The sequence below is a fragment of the Anas acuta genome, chromosome 14 (genome assembly GCF_963932015.1).
Source record: "Anas acuta chromosome 14, bAnaAcu1.1, whole genome shotgun sequence".
Lineage (NCBI taxonomy): Eukaryota > Metazoa > Chordata > Aves > Anseriformes > Anatidae > Anas > Anas acuta.
In genome coordinates, this window is record NC_088992.1 from 9932566 (window position 1) to 9942350 (window position 9785).

Genomic DNA, 9785 nt, shown 5'->3' on the forward strand with positions numbered 1-9785 from the left:
AAATCGCTGTATCATTTAAAATGACAATGTGAAGTGGTATGGTTGCTTTAAAACAGCTTTATAAAAATGGGGGTTATCATGCATTTGCTGCTCAACCATGAATCCTGTGAGAACTGAATTATTTCCCTACATTAAATTAAAAGCCAATAATCTTTTCAGACACAGTATCCCAGATACAAATCCTTGCTCTGTGTGAACTGGCGTCTATCAGTCCTAGGCTTGCCAAGACACAAAAAATGGAGGAAAATAAACAAAATTGTACTGCATGCCAGGAAGAAAAGACCTGGGATAGTAGTTCAGCCTATAAACCCTTCTCTATAAGGTATGATGTGTTTCTAAAAACTGTCCAATAGCTCAGCCTTTCAGTGACTGCTATCAGGATACTACTGTGCGACCAAAACTGCTCCTCAGTATAGATGCTGATGGGCATCACACCATGTCTTTGAGACCATATCTATAAAAAAGATACCCACTCAGCTATTTTCAAGATTCAGAGTTGGAAAACATTTCTGTGTCTCCCCTGATGGGGCCTGGCATTAAAATGGGTTATAGGGAAAGCTATGGATCAGATGGGTCCAAGCCATCAGTATTCAAGCACGCTATCAGCGCAGCCAGCTTTCCCCAGCAGATTCTACCTCTTATTCAGCTTGACTTTCCATCAGGTTTGTGGTACTGCACAGTCACTCTTCTCTGTGAATTATCTCTGCTTGGAGCAGATTATTGCTGTTAGGAGTCAAAAGCAAAATACTAATGGATGTGTCTTTGTGATCCATTTAATTTTGCCCTTTCTCCTTTTTGGTACAAATTTTGATTTTTATCTGCATTTTACATTTTTGCAACAATATCAAAACAAAAGAAATAAAAGTTTTACAGTGTGTTTTGGTAAAATTAATTCACACTAAATTTAGTTTGATGTTTTTCTGCATGATACCCCTTGTCTTTTGTTGATTTTAGATCTGGCTTGAAATTCAGTACAGCAGTAATGATTGCATTGCAGCCTGGGGCACAGTACTGAGGAAACAACAAACTGCAACGCTGAATCAAGTCAACTCCTTCACGTTTGAGAGCAGCTATGTGGGCCTTTGTTATCATTAAATGAACTTCAGTGAGCTTGTGAAGATATGCAGAGACAAGCTCTGTGGAGCTCCTTGTATTTCATATGAACAGAGGAGCCATCTCACCCTAGTTGTGTGGATCCAGAGCACAGTGTGTACCCAATTCTGCTAATGTTCAGTATAAAATGGAGACAACTAAATTTAGGCATCTCTGTGTAGGTTTATACATGTGAGCCAGATGTCTAAATTCCCATTGTGGTCTTCGAATGAAAAGCCCTCAATACAGCCGTGAAGGCAGAAGTTTAAGAGATTTCCGCTTGCCCTAAAAAACAAGGAGACACCCCCGCCTCCGAGGGGTGTTTTGAGTCTTCTCTCTCCTTTTAGTCTGTGGGGAGAGCCGGCGGTGTCTCTGTTCTGAAGCAGCTAAATACATTAAAATAAATACAATATGTGGTAAGTTAATGAATGCTAATCAAGATTAATACGCTGAAATCACTGAGATTCATCTTTTCAAGAGAGGGATAAGTCAGAGGAAAATCAAGCTGCATATGTCTGATAGCTGCACAAAATTGCTGTAGATGATTTAATGGGTCATTTTTATTATTTATGCTGTATGCATTCCAATTCAGTAACAAAAAGACTTGCCAGCATGAGATTAACCAAGGGATCGTTGTGTCAACTAATACGTGAAACTGGTTCCAAATACTCTTGAATTCACCAAATGCATGACATACCCCGAATCAGCCTATTGTGGGGGCATCATACACCCACTGGTTCACAGAGAAACATGAAACCATCTCTGCTTAACATGAGAGGATCATTTTTTCTCATTCTCAAGACATAATCAAACTTAAGAAATACTCTACATCTTGTATTAGTTACATACGATGCACATAATTATCTGTGGACCCTGAGAGATATCTAAGGATCTGGAAGGAGGGGCAAGAAACGTAAAAATGTAGTTTTGTTAAGGCAAAACATCCAACTACAACTGTGTACAGTGGGATAGGGCAAAAGTGCAAGGCAATAAATAACAGGTTTGTTCAGATGTTTCACCAGCAAAAGAAATATGAAAGTAGAGGATGATGATGGGGTCAGAGAGAATTATGGCTATGCAGAATCATAGGAAAAGAAAAGAGGTCAAAAACTGCATAATTTATAATTTTTATTTATTTATTTATTTATTTTGTCATAGTGTTTCTCTACCACTACAGGAGTTACACACAGAGTTTATTTTACTTAATTTTTTTATACGTACTATGCACGTTCATTTTGAAGAAACTGATAGTGAAATGTCAACTCTGTGTAATCAAATATATTAAGTAAGGCATAACTGGTAATCTTTTCTATGTCTGTCACACCTGGTTGAGTATTTTCCTGAAATAATATCAGCAGAAAATGATGATTTATTTATATTTGTAATTACATCCATCAAAAGAAAAGATTCTTTTTGACAATTTTGTTCAATTTTAATTTTTATAAAACTGATTTTTGAAAATATTCTAAGATTCTCTTAAATAAGGAATTTTGTTTTTCAATTTTTAAAACAAATTTCATCTCATATTGTAAACTAGGAAGGAAACATAAGAAAATGTTTTTAAAATGAAGAATTGTCAAAGTAAAAGCTTGACCTGAATCTACTTATTTTTGTGTTCCAATTTACAATTTACATTAGCTTTTCTACCAGCACATTTTTTCTGTTTCAAAAATTTTATGCAGAATGAAAGAAGCAGCTCTGAATGTGTAAAACCTCATACTTTAAAGGAGAGAGAGATGTATCCGGACTCCTGAGAGGTGATAAGCTTAGAATAGATCTCTAACCCATTAAGACATCAGTGTGTTTTTCTGTTTTGTTTTGCTTTTTGTTTTCCCATTGCTGAGCCTTCCTAATGGTACTTTGGTTTCTGAAGTTTTAACCAAGCAAGAAAAGCCCCAAGCACCATGAAACTATCCGTAGATCTGCAGACGCAATGCAAGTCCCACCCTCTTCCTCTGCCATTTTTTTTAAGACAGTCAAGTGTTTCCATGGAGAAACTGTTCTGATGTGTTGGAAATTTCCATTTTTTTTTTTTTTTTTTCATTTCCAGTAGGTTACCTGTGTACCACGATGACTCTGGGAGAGCATCCCACACTGTCACCCAGATAACTTGGCTATATGGACAGGTATCAGCATGGAGCAGCTGCTGGAGCTGGCATGAATTGCTGGAGCTGCTTCATCTCCTTTAGCACATTCTTGCTTGACTCATTTTTTGTTATACAGCTTGGCTTCTAGTCCCTGGCCAGCTCCAGACAGCTGAAGTTTCATGATAAAAGAAACGGAATCCCCCTGCTAGGCTCCAAACTGGACTTTCTTGACAAAAGGGACATTATTGCTATCATTCAGATACCGATACCTGACTTGAGTCTTTTGACTTTTTAGCAAACTTCAACCTTCATCATTTCAGCAGAACACTGACTCTTTGTTAATACAGGTACTATTTCAATGGGTTCTGCTAGCTCAAAAGCTGTCAGTAGAAAGAGATTTCCGGGAACCCTTTCTCATGGACGTTTTCAGTTTTACAGTAAGCAGGTTGATAATGGGTATAACATTGGCTGTCGCCATAATGAATTGACTCATATAACAGCTGACCTATGCGCAAATGAAAGGAGAGGAGAAAAAACATTGATAAATGATGACAATATGCATGCATTTTGAGTTTTTCCTTGGTAGATCTACATACAATCAAAAGGAGGAGACTATTCATCATTATCCTTCTTTTCTTCAGGTAGGGACACAAAGGATGGGCCTGGGCTGCACTCACTCTGCATAGTTAAGCCTGTTTTGCATGAACCTACCCTGAGAGTAAATATCCTGGGGTGATTAGCTCACATGCGTTTCTGCAACTGGACTGTTACCAGCAGCTGAGCTATAGGCAGCTGATGACATTCCTATGCTTGGAAAATTCTATGCTGTGCTGCAACCAAAGAAGTGGCGTAGTGGTAGCATATGTAAATATACAATTTCAACCAAGAGATGTCAGGCAGCTGAGGGACCCACATATTGAGGCAGGAAAATTTGTGGGCACTGGTGAAAATTTGGTTCTGGGCTGGTTGGCCAGTCACACAGTGAATCTGTGACAGCTCTGACCTGTACCAGGAGGAAGATTGTAGATCTGTTTCATGACAGCTTTTTGGTTCTGATATGCTGTTTTTCCAGGTAGAATTTGTTTATTTGTTTATTTTTTTTTTCCACAAAAATGGAGTCCTGTCAAAACATAGGCATTTTTAGACCATCTATTTTAGCTACTTCTTTCCCTGGCAATAACCTCAGAAAGATTCCTGTTGGAAACACCACTGATGCTAACAGTATATCCACTAAAATATCTTTGGTGAAATGGTGAGTTTTCCTTCCAAAACTCACACAAACTATTCCAAATGTGAATTTTGCATCTCAAGCTGAAGTAGCAGTAGTCAGACCTTTTGTTAACCTATCCCTTTACCTATGCTACTGTTTAAATACTGATGTTATATCTCTAACAACTCCTATACACTCAGAATATACATGGACAAATTGTGTGGCCCTAGCTCACCTAAGCCTTCATACAGTAACTGAGAATAGTACATACAGGAATATTAGAAATATAATATTCTTAGAAATATTCCTATAAACGAATACAATATGACACAACCATAATATTGTATCACTTCCAGGAAAGAGTGGGAAGAGAGACCTTGTCATTCCTGGAAGACATAATTATTGTGGTCTTTTATTGGTGGCACTTGGCTCCCTGGTTTCACTGGTTCATTTATTTCCCCCAGTACAGTAGAGAGAAGGTGCCAACGCGCTGCTTGCCTTTCTTTCCCATCTCACCCTTTCATGGAGAGGAACTGGGGGGAGCTGGGCTGCTGAGGAGTTGTGGCAGAGCCGCTTGGAACTGGCGTTTTTTTGGAGGTATCACATCACGTATCACATCACACGCATCTCTAGCCTTACTGTGACGACTCATCCTTATAACCAGAGGCAGTCTGGCTCTAGTCTGTTATTTTAAACAAAGGCATAAATAGCTGTGCTTGTAGTCACTCTAGTGTGCACAGTCCAGTCCAGTCATTCTGAATATATGTTGCAGTGGGATAATGATCCCAGGGTGTCTATTGTTACAGGGAAGATATTGAAGTGAACAGTAGCGAAACAAAGGATCACACCCATAATTTAAACTTATAGCTTCCAGCAGCAGCCTGAAGGTCTCATTGCAGCGGGGTTTTATAGATGCATGTTAACAGTTACTCTCTTTCTCTTATGCTCTGATCTTTTGCTTACTCTTTGGATGTGATGTTTTAGTTTTGTAGAGAATGTTATCCTGTTTTTTTTGCAGGGTTTCCCCTGCAGCCATACCTTTTACCATGTCCTCTGGGGGACAGTGCTTTGATTAACTTTCATGTAGATAATTTGTTGGTTTCAGAGAACAATTTTTTCTAAGAGCAGAACAAATTCTTTTCTTTTCTTTTTCTTTTTCTTTTTCTTTTTCTTTTATTTTTTAGCTCTTTTTCATGTAACTGTTGCTACGATCTAATGGGACTAAATTTGGTTTTCTTCTAAATAAATCTCAGTGTCATTTAGCAAGACTGCAAAATTAACAAGATGCAGCAGTTCTGTGCTCCATAGCAGGAAGCCAAAAGCAAAGATATTTTAGATTAACAAATGAGGTGGAAATGACTTTTCCCCCAAGGATTTGTTTCCCATGGGAAAACTAGTTTCTCAGAAAAGGGGGGCTCTAAAAATAGATTGTGATTGTGTCACAGAGTACTGAGCCAGCCTGCATCTTCCTCATGTTTCATGGAAAAGCATGACACGAATGCATTCTGTGGTCTCCAGGAAGGCTCAGGCAACTCAGAAACATTTTAACAGTTTTACCAACAGCATCAGTGCAGAAGAGCAGGAGTGTAGGGATGTGAAGGTAATGCAGGTGTGTAATTCACTGGAGTGTTAATTAGGCTGAGCAATTATAAAGGGTACAGAAATTCAGATGGTGGATAAAGCATTTTGCTGCTAGCAAAAGGACAGTGTAAACACTTCCCTCGTCTAAGGAAAATATAATGAACGTTATGTCCTTACACTGCTGTTGCAGAGCTAGGAAAAGATGGGCAAGATCTGAGGGAGAAAACATATTTTGTCCAAATTTAACAAACATGAAAACTGTATCTTTTCAATGTTTTAATTCTTAACTAAATGGACACTTATTGATGTTGACAACCTGCATTCCCTACCCTCTTACTGTCTCCATAGCTAACTACCTTCAGGCCTTTTATAAGTGACTTTGTTCTTGCTGTTCAGGTGTACGTTAGGGATGAGTCAAAATGTTCAACTTCACAAGGTGATGAGTGCTTCTGTTAAGCCACCTGGGATCCAAGAATACCTGGCCAAGTATTTTGTGAGCTTCTGCCTACTTAAACTGGCCGACATGGGGAAAAAAAAAAACACTACAGATTCAAAGCTGGGACTAATAACAGGGAAAAATTATGAGAAGTTCTCAAGACTTGTTCCTCTGTGGACTTGGCTGCAAATGGTAGAGAATGACTGAGATGATCTGAACTCCTGGTATTTTTTTCACTGGACAGGAGCAAAAATCTCATGATTTTATGTAAATTTTGCTGTCCTGGGTTATGTCTGAAATGGGCTTATAGTTGTTGTCACCACGGATTATTTATCCAGAGGGTCAAGCAGGTGAGCCAGTGTTTCCTTTTCTGCTATGACACTGAGAACTCATTCACTGCTCTGTTGTCACTGTCTTACAGATGGCCTAACAAATTAATAGAGGACAGAAAAGGCCATTCACATCCCACATTTTATCTTCAGTGCCTCTATCTCACTGAAAACGTATGAACATCTAGATATTAGCTTACATGTCACAGCTTCATTCAGTAGTTTTCATACAGTCTGAAAACTTTTATGGAGTTAAATAATTCAATTGTTCTATTTTATGACTTATTACTTTTCTCCTTGTAAAACTTGAGAACCATGGTAATAAAAATACTTATTTTAATAATATTACCATACTGATAGAGCTGGAAATTTCCTAAGATACAGATTATTTTTAAGTCTTACATCTTAATTTGTAATGAGATGAGGAAACACTAAATGGTTAATCTACACAAAAGTTTAAGAAGAAAGAGTGTTTGAACTAGTACTATCAGCATTTTGTTGAGAAACAAACAGGCAAAGATAAACTGGAGAAAGATATTCTGTCATTTAACCAAAATGCTGCCCAATGCCTGGAAAAGTTCCTAGAGAAGGGATGAAGACTGAGAGTGTTTTTTGTACCAAGGGAGGCAATTGTGAAATCGTGGAGGTGAACACTGACATGCATGCTCATCTCTACTGCCTGGAAATCAAAGTAGAGGAATAAGGAAATAAACAGGGGGTGAGGAGGGAGAGGATGGGGAGAGGAGAAGCCCTCTCAAATAAATAACATTTTCCAATATCAACTATGTGAATACCAAAAGGTCTAAAGTGGAATAGCAAAGATGTTGCCCTGGGCAAGGGATTTCATCTTAGAAAACTTGGTTCCTCTGTGGTGTTTCAAGCACCATTAAAATAGGAACATATGTTCCAGCCTCCATGTTGCAGCCCCCGAGGCACTGCAGAAAGCAAACAGTGAGCCTGTGGGGGCAGGTACCTGATAAAAACACGTCCTGACCATCGGCAAGTGAGCACTTTTCACATTGCCATTTAGTCCTGAAGGTATACGGCTCCCAGGTGACTAAGGCAAGTAATTGTCTGCTTTTGTCATCTGCAAATGGCACTGTACATCACCACAAATACCTCTTTGCTTTTTGTCCCCTGGTAAGGAAGATGCCACCACTGCCTTTCTGCAGCAGTATCTCAAGGTGAGCAGTCAGCATGCAAGGGGCAATGATTTATGAACAATTTCAAGCTGCACATTGCAAATGTTAGAAATCAAAGTGCTACTTTTTATTTTATTTTATTTTATTTTATTTATTTATTTATTTTGGTTACTTCTCTCCAGGTATTATTCATGAATGAGGAGGTTGGAGGATAGTACCTAGGATGGCCCATATGACCTCCCACACTTAATCTCCAAACACAACTTCTTTAGGGTATGATCATCTTGCAGAACAAAACGGCAGGAGAACTAAAGGCCATAACTCCCATTACTTACTGGGATGATTCGTATGAATGAGATTGCCAAAAAATTCTTCAAAGGCTTCCAAGAAGGAAAACTGATTTATTCTGAGAATTGAAGAAAAAATCCTTCTTCCATTTTTTTCCTTTCTGGGAGGTTAAGATACCTTTTGGGACTACAGTATTTCCTCAGATACACTGGATTCCCACTGACATAAATAGTTCCAACTGTGATCAGTGCACGCAACAAGGTACTTTCTCAGCTTAAACAACTATGCTGACTTCCTGGGCAAATTAGGGAGCTGTCTGTGTTAATTACCAGCTCTGATCATTTGTTATTAAACTCATGCTATTTGTGCACGCAGCTGAATCAAGTGCATGTGGGTCTGGGACAGGTGCTTGCAAATGCTCTCAACATATAATCTTCTTGCTAGTTCATTCAAGAGAACTAGAACTTTTATCTTAAATACAGACTATAGTAAATACAGAAACTGGGTGGCATTTAATGGCTGTTAGCTCTTAAAATTGTATTTAATTCCAGACAGATTTATTTCATCATAACGTTTCAATCCATTCAAGTAAAGCAGGTTTTAAAAAATGTTGCTTTATGCAGCTATGAACCATGTTACTACATTATCCTGTAAGTTCATACATGTGAAACATTTACTTGGTGGAAAGCAAGCTGAAACCCTTAAAAATAAGTTTTAGTTGGTATACTCAAGAGAACTTGACATTCAGGCTCCCTCCATAGTTAAATACATCCACTAGCACTCATGTACTGAAGTACTTTCTGGGCTTCCAGTCATAGAGAGAAAGAACAAATGAGAATAACTTTGGTTCTACATTAAGAATCACTATATGATTTTTGTTTGCCTGTAAAACATCCACAGTTCATGTTTATGTATTGTCTGGATATCTTTGGATTAAAAAAAAAAACAGTTAATGTGCATGCATACTTGTGTTTTTTAGGTAAATTTGCCTAAAAAAAATAAATATAGATATTTTGTGCATTCTCTTCTTTTCTGTACTACATATTTACTTTGATCAGTTTTCTTCTCATGTCACTTAGTCACGTTACTTAATTGTCAGTTCAGTTTTATTCTAGTTGGTGACTACTGTGAAAGCTGATGAGAGTAGTTATTGCCAATAAAGAGGGCTCTGAGATCTGGTACTAGATTCACCAGTGGATAAAACAAAGAGGCTGATACAAGGACTTGCATGTTCTTTCTGCACTTGTCTCCATATTGTCAGGAAACTTCAAGATACCCATTGTGTATGGCTGTAAAATCAAGTCTTAAGTCTTTTGGCTGAAGGCTGCAGAATGAACTTAGGTGACTTTCCAGCCCTCAAATCTTCACTGTCAAGTCTCATTACATATTTCTTTGAATCACGTTCACTACTTTGATGGTAATACAGATTTTTTTTTTCCCCTATGGTGAAGGTTCATTTAATGAGTCATTTTGTTCTCCTACGTAAAATAGCTTCTACATTTTTTTTTTTGAAATGCATAGCTGATTAAATCACATGTAATTGCTCCTCAGAAAGAACAGTATTTTAAATCTCTTAGACTTTCTGCCTTTCAAATCAAAGAGTTCAGTGAATCATTAGGC

At 38.0% G+C, this 9785-nt stretch overlaps 1 long non-coding RNA gene across 1 annotated transcript; it reads left to right on the top strand.

Moving 5' to 3' along the window:
* The first annotated feature begins 163 nt into the window (after positions 1-163).
* On the top strand, positions 164-2099 carry LOC137864421 (uncharacterized). Its single transcript, XR_011101505.1, has 2 exons — positions 164-322; positions 955-2099. It is a non-coding gene; the product is annotated as an uncharacterized lncRNA (long non-coding RNA).
* The last annotated feature ends 7686 nt before the right edge of the window (positions 2100-9785 follow it).